We start from the raw sequence: 12031 nt of genomic DNA on the forward strand, positions 1-12031 counted from the left end.
TTTTTAAATCTTCATCGCGGACCGGACGTCATACGGAGGCAGTATAACTGCGCATGCGCACTATGGATCCCATGCGCAGAACGGATGCGCAAGACACGTCAGCTATATAAAGAGCGAGAGTTCAGTTTTCTTCCTATTAGTTTCAATTCACAGTTTAATTAGCAGTAGCTATCAGCAAATAACAAAATGGGTATTACAGGTAATATTTTATTTCACAACACTTTGCCTTGTTCCTTTCGTCTCTGCTGTTCACTTCAAACACGCTCCATACGAACACAATGCTCTGGTATCAGACAAGGCTTGCTCGATCACCTGCTCGTTTGCTGTCTGTCACAATGTACCCTACACAAATCCGAAATTTGTTGCGGCTCCGAGTCACGACGAGGGGCAAGTTTTGGTTTCCAAGGGTGTTTTTATTCCTCTTCAACATCTCTCCCATACAGAGCCGCCTTTTTCACGTCCGCACACCTTTTTCACATGTGCGCACGGATCGCGGTGGTGCCTTTACGGGCAATCGGAGAAATCAACGGCAACAAAAAAAATACATCCAGCCTATTTAAGACCATACCAAAGACTATAAAAATGGGACCCATTGCCTCCCTGCGTGTGTGACGATCATTGGGATTTAAAAAAATAATAATAATAATACATTTTTTTTTTTAAATTGGGTGCGTATTATACATGGGTACAGGCTTTTTTCCAGCATCAACATGCCATTTTTAGGGTGCGCATTATACATGGGGGCGCATTATACACGGAAAAAAACAGTAATCAATAAGCTGCTGCGCTACTACTTTTTCAAGAAGTTTTTCTATGAATGGGAGGTTTGAAACTGGCCTATAATTACTGAGACAGTCCAGGTCAAGATTTGGTCGCTTAAGTAACGGTTTAATGATAGCGGTTTTAAAGGCTGTTGGCACTATCCCAGAGGAGACAGACAGATTGATTATATTTAAGACGGACGGTCCTAAAATTTGAAATAATTCTTTAAGTAGTTTGGCTGGAAGAGGGTAAACATGTTGTTTGTTTAGCCGTACTAACCAATTGTGTAAGCCTTTCAAGAGACACGCTTTTAAAAGTTGAGAGGGTTGTTGCATGATCATCAGCGTTGGTAAACGGCGGGCTCGACCGAGCGATTGGAATGGTATTCTTGATCTCATCCCTAATGGATTCAATCTTTTGAACAAAAAATTTCATGAACTCGTCAGCTGAGTGGAAGGACCTATCGGGGGTCGGCTGGCGCAGAGTCAGCTTTGCCACTGTATCAAATAGGTGTTTCGGATTGTTTTTATTGAGATTAATAACTTGCGAAAAATACAGAGTTTTTGCTAAGATAAGCGCATCTTTATATTTCAGGAGGCTATCCTGCCATGCCTGATGAAAAACCTCAAGTTTGGTTAGACGCCATCTGCGCTCATGCTTTCTACATAATTGCTTAAGCGTACGCGTTTCATCTGTGAACCACGGAGTAGGCACTCTACGGCGGGTTTTCAGACGTAACGGCGCCACAGAGTCAATGGCATTTAACAATGTCGCATTGAATTCATTTGTAAGATTATCAATAGAGCCGGCGTATGTGAGAAATATAACGGTTGCCGGCGACAGTATCTCAGATAGCGCAGTTGCAGTCATGGAGTTGAAATGACGGCTCCTATAATGCTGATTGCTCTCTTGTCTTTGACAAGGAACTAGAATTTCAAACTAATTTAAGTAATGATCAGACAAAACAGTAGTGTATGGCAGTACTGCTATATTTGAGGTTGCAAGTCTTCGGGATAATACCAGATCTATGGTATTTCCATTCTTATGCGTTGCTGCCTGTACGGCTTGCGTAAAACTAAACGTATCAGTTAGTCTGAAATGCCGAAGTAAGTGGCTCTGACGGTAAATCCATGTGGATGTTGAAATCGCCCATGATAATTATATTATCCGCATTGGTTACTAGATCAGCCACAAATTCTGAAAATTCATCCAGGAAGCCAGAGTAAGCTCCGGGTGGACGGTAAATAACAGCAAGATAAAATGACAGTAAAGCGGTGGATCGGACAGTGAGAACCTCAAATGTTTTAAATACGTTGATCGAACGAGGCCTAAAACTAAGCTCGGAATTCGAGATGAGGGCGACACCCCCACCCTTTTTTCGAGGACGCGCCACATGCAAGCTCACAAAATTTGGAGGCGAGGCCTCATTAAGCGGCATCAGTTCATTAGGTTTTAACCAGGTCTCGCAGAGACCAAAAACATTTAGATTATGTTCTGTGATGAGATCATTAACGAGAATGGCTTTCGTATGAAGCGATCTAATATTCATAAAACCAAGTTTAAGTGTAATTGGTCAATCCGGGTGCGTAACAGGTAATCAGTGAATACTGGAGGTAACCCTGCATTTCTGGATGTTCTTCTCAATTAAATATTTCATACAATCGTACCTCGCCTTTACCGTAAAATTGTCAATTAAATGCCTAAAAAAAAATCTGTTATTTCTACTGCTGAGCTTGTTCATGGGTGAGCATGGGGAAAGAAGCAGCCTCAGATGGTCCTTATGCAGCATTATTCTGGACAGATGGACTTAATTTTCCCTCGCCTAGATGCGGGTCACCGGGGCCCCCCTCTGGACCCAGGCCTGGAGACAGGGCTCGAAGGCGAGCCTCTGGTGGCCGGGCCTTCACCCATGGGGCCCGGCCGGGCACAGCCCTAAAAGGGAACGTGGGTCCCCCTTCCCATGGGCTCACCCCCTGTGGGAGGGGCCAAAGAGGTCGGGTGCGCAGTGAGCTAGGCGGCGGCCAAGGGCGGGAACCTTGGCGGTCCAATCCCCGGCTGCAGAAGCTGCCTCTTGGGACATGGAATGTCACCTCTCTGGCTGGAAACGAGCCCGAGCTGGTGTGTGAGGCAGAAAAGTTCCGACTAGACATCGTCGGACTTGCCTCCACACACAGTTTGGGTTCTGGTACAAGCCCTCTCAAGAAGGGCTGGACTCTCCTCCACTCTGGAGTTGCCCACGGTGAGAGGGGTCGAGCAGGTGTGGGTGTACTTATTGCCCCTCGGCTGGGGGGGACATTGGGGTTCACCCCGGTGAACGATAGGGTAGCCTCTCTCTGCCTTCGGGTGGGGGGACGAGTCCTGACTGTTGTTTGTGCCTATTCACCGAACAGCAGATCAGAATACCCACCCTTTTTGGGGTCCTTAGAGGAAGTGCTGGAGAGTGCTCCTTCTGGGGACTCCATCATTCTACTAGGTGACTTCAATGCTCACGTGGGCAATGACAGTGAGACCTGGAAGGGCATGATTGGGAGGAACGGCCCCCCAATCTGAACCCGAGCGGTGTTCTATTGTCGGACTTATATTTGGTATATTTTGTCATTTAAAAAAATAAAGACTATTAGGACAATGACATTTGTTTTATAATAGTGTGTATTTGCATGAAATTTTTGTCGTTAAAAAATGTCCGAAAAAACTATTGGCACCCGGGCCCCTTCACTTTATCAAACCTGGCCCTCTTTGCAAAATGTTTGGTTACCCCTGTTCTATGCGGACGGATATTTTTTCTACTGTTCTGCAACTTAATGATATTTTGATATTTCATAGCCTTGTCGTCTGCTATCCACCATTTGCATCATGTCTCTGTTAAACTCTACTGAATACCAATCCTGTATTTCGACCAATACACCATCAGGTGTAGTAGGCCCACTGTATATAACTTAAAGATCCTGCCAAATACTAGCCTCCCCAACAATAACCATTATGTGAATGTAATTTCTTCAACAGGAAGCAGTCTGACTGAGGCCAGGGGTTACAAGGAGATCACCAGCGACTTTCTATGCACCCAACGCTCTTCAGCCAACTGTACAGTAGTTTGACTTCTGACTCCAATAATAAGTTACTTCAGTAATATGAGTAAATTTAAGTGTGGATGGAAAATACAAAAATTTTCTAAATGTACAATTGAATTCAATATTGCTCAGAAATAGCTTTACATTACCAACATGAGTGACGGTTGTGCCAGCAACTGAGACTTACATGAGCCTCTTTGATTTATGGTGCTGCCCCCGAATATGCATTAAGTATTGCGTTATGTTTCAGTTAGAACAGTTACACATGCAAATGCACCACAAGCATTTGGTTTCTAAAATTTATTTTACAGTAATCGTGAATTTCTAATAACCTCAGGCTGAAGAAAATCCCCAAACCATGAATCACACGCAATTAATGTCTATGTGAATTAAAAGCACAACTAAATAAAAATGGATTCAAACAAACATATCAAACTGATCATCTCTTTGTTTTTGCAATTGCATTACTCAAATTTATAATATATGGTTTGAATAAGGAGGTAAATGCGATGATTGTGAATTCGATTCTGTCCCCTTCCTGTGAGGAGTTTAAATGTTCTTCCCGTGCATGGTAGGCCGACTGACCACTCCAAATTGTCAATAAGGTTGAGTGTGAATAGTTATTCGTCTTTGCATGCCCTACGATCAACTGCCAAGAAGTTCAAGGCGTCATCCGCCTACTGCCCGAAGTCAGCTGGGTTAGGCTCCAGCACGCCCGCAACCCTCGTGAGGAAAAGAAATTCAGGAAAAGGATGTGTTAGGGTTGACATTATATTGATCGTATGATTATGTTGGAATGTTGACTAGAAACATTAACTTTGTTAAAACCTTCCACCTTACCTTGACTTGTTGATGTAAATTCCAATATATTACAAAGCTTGTCATAAACACCTTTATTCGGCCAAATTATTTCACTCCATCGCACTCCATGACCCGCCAGCAAAAAAAAATTCCAACACTTCCGTCACCGCCTCCTTATCCACAATGCATAGCATCAGGAGTCATCTAACGCTTTGAGAAGCATGAGAGAAGAAGCTCCCTTTTTTTGTCAGGCAATCTGCAAGCTGGGCCTTAGTCTCTGACCAAAATATCTGTTTTATTTTCTTGGCCTGTAGGAGCTCTTTAACACTACTTCATTCTAGCCTAAGCCTCTTCTCTCTAACCTGCTTAGTCAACTTCGGTGCATCAAACAGAGAGTCATTGTCAGTTACACAGATAAGAGGAAGAACATGAAGACTCGCATTTCTAATAGTGAGCTCGGAAAACAGCATGGACAGAAACATTGCATTGTCTATACCAGGGGTGTCCAAACTACGGCCCGCGGGCCAACTGCGGCAACTTTCAGCAAATTCTGAAAACATAATTGAATATGGCCCGCACAAGAAGCTTGAGCTCAACTCTGTTGCACTTCTCAGTTTCAACACTAGATGGAGCCCGCCACACAAATGAAATCAAGCGAAGCGTTCGACGTCCAATTAGCAAAAGGAAGAGAAGCGAGCGCGCAGCTTTGACGTCCAATTAGCCCCCCCCCGGAAGAGAACCGAAAAAAAATATTGGCACCCGGGCCCCCCCCTTCACGTTACTAAATATGGCCCTCCTTGCAAAAAGTTTGGACACCCCTATCTCTGCTACTGGCTACTGGACTTCCTCTGTCAGAGGCCACAGGTGGTACGTGTTGGCGACAAGATCTCCGCCAGCATCACGCTGAGCACAGGGGCCCCCCAAGGCTGCGTGCTCAGTCCGCTACTCTTCATCCTCCTGACGCATGACTGCATCGCAACCCACAGCGACAACCGCATAGTGAAGTTTGCTGACGACACGACTCTGGTGGGTCTCATCACCAAGGGAGACGAGACTCAGTACAGGCTGGAGGTTGACCTTCTGACCACGTGGTGCAGGGACAACAACCTCCTGCTGAACGTCGACAAGACCAAGGAGGTTGTTGTTGACTTCCGGAAGGGTCACACCCAACACCTGCCGCTGACCATCGACGGTGCTGTGGTGGAGAGAGTGAGCAGCGGCAGGTTCCTGGGGGTGCACATCAGTGAGGATCTCTCCTGGTCCACCAACACCGCATCACTGGCGAAGAAGGCCCAGCGCCGCCTGTACTTCCTGTGGAAACTCAGGCGAGCGCTCCTCCGGCCGTCATGACTACATTTTACCGTGGCACCATTGAGAGCGTCCTCTCCAGCTGTATTGCTGTTTGGGGTGGCGGCTGCACTGACTACAACTTGAAGGCCCTGCAGCGCATAGTGAACACGGCTGGTAAGATTATTGGTGCTTCACTCCCCTCCTTGAAAGACATTCACATCTCCCATCTCACCAGCAAGGCGACCACGATTGTGAGTGATGTGAGTCACCCCGCTCACTCTTTGTTTGAGCTTCTGCCCTCTGGGAAGAGGTATAGGAGCCTGCGCTCCCGCACCACCAGACTCAACAACAGCTTCATACTCCAGGCTGTTAGGATCCTGAACTCGCTTCCCCTTTCTGCGTAGCATCCTGTACTTTTGCCCTTCGCTTACTGTCTGCTGTATGCACACTGGCTCCGTTTTGCTCCTCTTATTTATTGTGTTATGTGTTTATTTATTATTTATTCATCATTCTTATTATGTATTGTTTGTGCCTTCTTGTTTTTATATTGTGTCGTTTACTTGTATGTCTATCGTGTAATATGTCTCGTCACCGTGGGATAGAGAAAACGTAATTTCGGTTTCTTTGTGTGTCTTGACATGTGAAGAGATTGACAATAAAGCTGACTTTGACTTTGACTTTTTTTCTCACCACATCTCTTTTTTTTTAGACTGCCAAAACAAATGGGAGAACTTTCCTTCTTCACCCATAAGTGCAATTCAAGCTTCTCCCTGAGTTCCTCCATCCGGGAGATAGCCAAGAGAAGCATCACTAAAGACAGCTAAACTCAAGCATCACTCCTCCCCAAGTATTGAAACTTAAGTGTGACCTTTTCCGACTTCAATTTGCGGATGATCTTCTTCACTTCATGAATAGACTAAATAGAAGCATTTTTAATGTTAGATGCCAGGCTGCATGCGTCAAACATTACATCAGACCTTGTTTGTTTGGCAACCCATAACAGCTGTCCTATTTTTGACCTAAGCTGCTCTGCCTCCGTTTTGTTCAAAGGAGCATCTCTTTGAACAGCCTGAGCTGCCTGCAAAAGAACTGGCTGCAGATTTTCAATGTAGCTGTGTTGATGTAGAAGCACCTGCTCACCTAAAGTTGTAATGTCCATGCCCACATAAGAAAAACTCTCATGTTCTTCACGGCCAACATGAAAAGTAGCCCTGAGTACAAAAATTAATTTTTTTTCATAATGGTCTGACCTTGCCCAGAGAAAATCATCTTCATGGCATGCTAGTACACCCACAACTTAAGAATCTTCATTTGGCCAAAAGAAAATTGCTGGGTCAACTCTGGACACTCTACCACCAGTTTTTAACATTAGGTCCTTGACCTTGTTGTACCAGTAGAGGGAGGCATCTGCAAGGTCGTAGACACATCTCTTGAGTTTCCAGAGTACATTGTCCACACCTGCCTCACGCGGGGGACGGACTTAAATGATCTTTGAAAGTTCCATTTCTTGTAGAAAAGCAGATTTAATATCAATAGAATGAACTTTCCGGAGGGGAACCTGCTCCCCCCTCCCCCAGGGGATGGATCAAAATCACACGGGGATGGGTTAAATGCAGATGACAAATTTCCCCACACCCAGATGTGTGTGTGACGATCATTGGGACTTTAAATGACTTTAACTTTAACTTTGTTTTGACTGGCAATAGCCAGGAGCACTCTGAGTGACTCTGATGCACATGTAGGGGAGTCCTTCTGTAAGTCTTGAATGTTCATTTTCTAAAAAACCCTCGCAACAATCCGTTTCTTTGGTACAATACCATTCACCGTATCTTTCAACGTAGATACCCATCTTGCAGAAACACATGTTTGACCTTTGTCTAGAAAGTCCTCAAAAACATTGTTTTTCAAATTCTCAACTTCCTGCTGTTTGGCATTTTCAAAAGATATATCTTTGGCAAAAAGAACATCTGAATCCATATTATCTGACTTCATGAGCAAATTGTCAATTTGTGAGATGTCTAATGCCTGTCTCTGTCCCTCCTACCATTAGGTTCAAAATATTGTACATTGTAACAATCTTTGTACTGCCCTTTGGCTTTCGCTGTTCTGCCTAAAACTCTGGCACTATATTGTACACAACACTGTTGGTACCGTATTTTTTGGACTATAAGTTGCAGTTTTTTTCATAGTTTGGGTGGGGGGGCGACTTATAATCAGGAGCGACTTTTCATATTTTCAAGATGACGGCGCGTGGACACGCAGCGACCTCTCTCTGTCCCGCCCGAACGGTGTTTTGTTCGTTTAATAAGGGTTTGTCCGAGAGTTTTATGTGTTTGTCTCGTCGTACTGACTCGTGCTACAAGTACAGCAGGCAGGTTCTGCTCCACATCGGCGAAAGCGAGTTTTGTGGCGTTCTGGACTTCGAAGCGGGGACATTAAAGGAGCTCGGACTGCTCCGTCCTGAAATGTCGCCGGACTCGCCTGCTATTCCTCCCCCGGTTAGGAAGCGCCGGAAGCGGTGTGCGAGGAGGCTGAAGAGGGGCAAGCCCGGAGGCGTCCGGGCCAGCTGGCGGCCAAACCAGCTCGCCCGGCCGTGCCTTCCATTCTTCTGGCGAATGTTCGATCGCTGGACAAAAAAATGGATTACATTCGCCTGCTGAGATCGACGAACTGGACAGTGCGTAACTGCTGTGTGCTCGTGTTCACTGAGACTTGGTTGACTGTCAACATTCCGGACTCTGCTGTACATCTGGAGCGGCTAGCGTGCTATAGGGCGGACCGGGCCATTGTAAAAGGGAGAGAATCGCGAGGAGGTGGAATATGCGTCTACATCCGTGACGAATGGTGCCGGGACTCTGTAGTGGTATGCAAGCACTGCTCGCCACTGGCGGAGTTTGTGATCATTAAGTGCCGTCCTTTTTACCTGCCAAGGGAATTTACTGCGATTCTGCTAGGTATACATCCCGCCTTCCAACATCGAAGGCGACAGGATCGCGGCTCTTAGTGAACTGTACCAGGCTGTCAGTGAACAACAGACGGCACACCCTGATGGTTTCACCATCTTCGCTGGGGATTTTAATCATGCTAACGGTTAGCATGATTAAAATTCAGGTTAGCAGCTAACCTGAAGTCTGTTTTTCCGAGGCTTCACCAGCATGTTAATTTTCCAACACGTGGCGACAGCTTCCTGGACCTGGTCTACTCTTCACATAAAGGAGCTTTCAAAGCCGCTCCCCTCCCCCATCTTGGACTTTCTGACCATATCACTGTTATGCTTTTGCCGGCATACAAACAAATGGTGAAAGCATCCACGCCGGTTCGCAGGCGGGTTAGAGTGTGGCCTGAGGGTGCCTCTGATGCGCTTCGAGACTGCCTTGGCTCTACTGACTGGGAAATGTTTAAGCAGGCGGCCACTTGCAACGATCGGACAGACATAGAGGAGTATACTGACTCTGTTTCCTCTTACATCGCGAAGTGCATTGATGATGTGACCCACTCGAAATACATCGTCACTCGGGCTAACTGGAAGCCATGGCTGACAGGGGCTGTCCTCAGGCTGCTGAGGGCCAGGGACAAAGCCTTCAGAGCAGGGGATGAGGCTGGCTTGAGGACAGCGAGGGTCGACCTGTCCCGGGGCATCAAGGAGGCGAAAAGGGCGTTCTCTTGCAAGATTACCGCCCACTTTAAGGACTGTAAGGACGCACGGAGCCTTTGGCAGGGCATTCAGACCATCACGGACTACAAGCCCGCGCCGCAGAGCTGTGAGGGCGACATTCGTCTGCTCAACGATCTCAACCGCTTCTTTGCTCGCTTCAACGGACAGAACAGCACTTGCCCGCTGAAGACCCCTCCCCCTCCACAAGAGCAGCCCTTGTGCCTCTCTGCTGATAGCATGAGGAGGGCGCTTGCCGCTATCAACACCCGTAAAGCGGCGGGCCCTGACGTCCCAGGTCGAGCGCTGAAGGACTGCGCTGGGGAGCTTACGGGTGTCTTCACGGACATCTTTAACATTTCCCTGCAGCAGGCCATCGTCCCTTCGTGTTTCAAGGCTGCCACCATCGCTCCATCCTGCTTCAATGACTACCGCCCCGTGGCACTGACGGCCATCATCATGAACTGCTTTGAGCGGCTTGTCATGGAGCACATCAGATCCATTCTCCCCCCCCACCATAGACCCCTTCCAGTTTGCGTACCAAGCCAAACGATCCTCTGAGGATGCCATCTGCTCTGCCCTTCACTCGGCCCTCACCCACCTGGAGAGAAGGGACTCGTATGTGAGATTGCTGTTTGTGGACTTCAGTTCTGCCTTCAACACCATTGTGCCACAGCGACTCATCTGCAAACTCGCCAAGCTGGGCCTCAGTACCTACCTCTGCAACTGGCTACTAGACTTCCTCTGTCAGAGGCCTCAGGTGGTACGTGTTGGCGACAAAATCTCCGCCAGCATCTCGCTGAGCATGGGGGGCCCCCAAGACTGCGTGCTCAGTCCGCTGCTCTTCACCATGCTGACGCATGACTGCGCTGCAACCTACAGCAACAACCGCATAGTGAAATTAGCTGACAACACGACTCTGGTGGGTCTCATCACCAAAGCGACGAGACTCAATACAGGTTGGAGGTTGACCTTCTGGCCACGTGGTGCAAGGACAACAACCTCCTGCTGAACGTCAACAAGACCAGGGAGATTGTTGTTGACTTCCGGAAGGGTCACACCCAACACCTGCCGCTGACCATCGACGGTGCTTTGGTGGAGAGAGTGAGCAGCACCAGGTTCCTGGGGGTGCACATCAGTGAGGATCTCTCCTGGTCCACCAACACCGCATCACTGGCGAAGAAGGCCCAGCGCCGCCTTTACTTCCTGCATGAACTCAGGCGAGCAAGTGCTCCTCCGGCCGTCATAACTACATTTTACCGTGGCCCCATTGAGAGCGTCCTTCTAGTTGTATCACTGTTTGGGGTGGTAGCTGCACTGAATACAACGTGAAGGCCCTGCAGCGCATAGTGAACACAGCTGGTAAGGTTATTGGTACTTCATTCCCCTCCTTGAAGGACATTTACACCTCCCATCTCACCCGCAAGGCGACCACGATTGTGAGTGATGTGAGTCACCCCGTTCACTCTTTGTTTGAGCTTCTGCCCTCTGGAAAGAGGTACAGGAGCCTGCGCTCCCGCACCAACAGACTCACCAATAGCTTCATTCTCCAGGCTGTTAGGATCCTGAACTCTCTCCCCCCTTCTGCGTAGCGTCCTGTACTTTTGCGCTATATTCTGACTGTCTGCTGTATGCACACCTGCTCCATTTTTTCTCCTCTTATTTATTGTGTTATTTGTTTATTTATTATTTATTCATCACTCTTATTTATTCATTGTTTGTGCCTTCTTGGGGTTTTTTTGTGTTGTATTACTTGTATATTGTGTACTATGTCTTGTCACCGTGGGATAGTGGGAACGTAATTTTGATTTCTTTGTGTCTTGGCATGTGAAGAAATTGACAATAAAGGAGACTTTGACTTATATGTGAAATTATTTACAAATTTTCAAAATTCAAAAATCCGCCATGTCGTGAAACCGCGATAAACGAACCGCGATGGTTCGAACGAACGGGATTACTGTAATTTGAATTTTAAAGGACAAAGGATCCGATCACGGGATTTAGTGACTTGGAGAGAGAGAGTTTTTATGTTAAAATTGTTATTTATAATTATATGGGCCTGTGGAATAATTTGAACTGCAACTGAGGAGTCTGACGTCAGCGGTGCAGCGCACACGGCGTTGTTTACATAAAGAACGAAGATTTTGATCGATGGATTTAATGATTTGGAGTGACGCAGATGGTTTGATAATATTGTTGTTTATATAATAGGAATTTGATATATCCTTTATATATCGTAATATGTGCCTGTGGAAAAATTTGAACTGCAAATGACGAGTCCAATGTTAGCGCCGCGGCGCACACGCCGCGTTGATTCCATAAAGGATGATCGATGGATTTAACGATTTGGAGTGACACCGATGGTTTGATAATATTGTTGTTTATGTAATAGGAATTTGATATATACTTAATATATCGTTATATAGGCCTGTGGAATAATTTAAACTGACGAGTCCAA

The sequence above is a fragment of the Syngnathus typhle genome, unplaced genomic scaffold (genome assembly GCF_033458585.1).
Source record: "Syngnathus typhle isolate RoL2023-S1 ecotype Sweden unplaced genomic scaffold, RoL_Styp_1.0 HiC_scaffold_39, whole genome shotgun sequence".
Taxonomy (NCBI): domain Eukaryota; kingdom Metazoa; phylum Chordata; class Actinopteri; order Syngnathiformes; family Syngnathidae; genus Syngnathus; species Syngnathus typhle.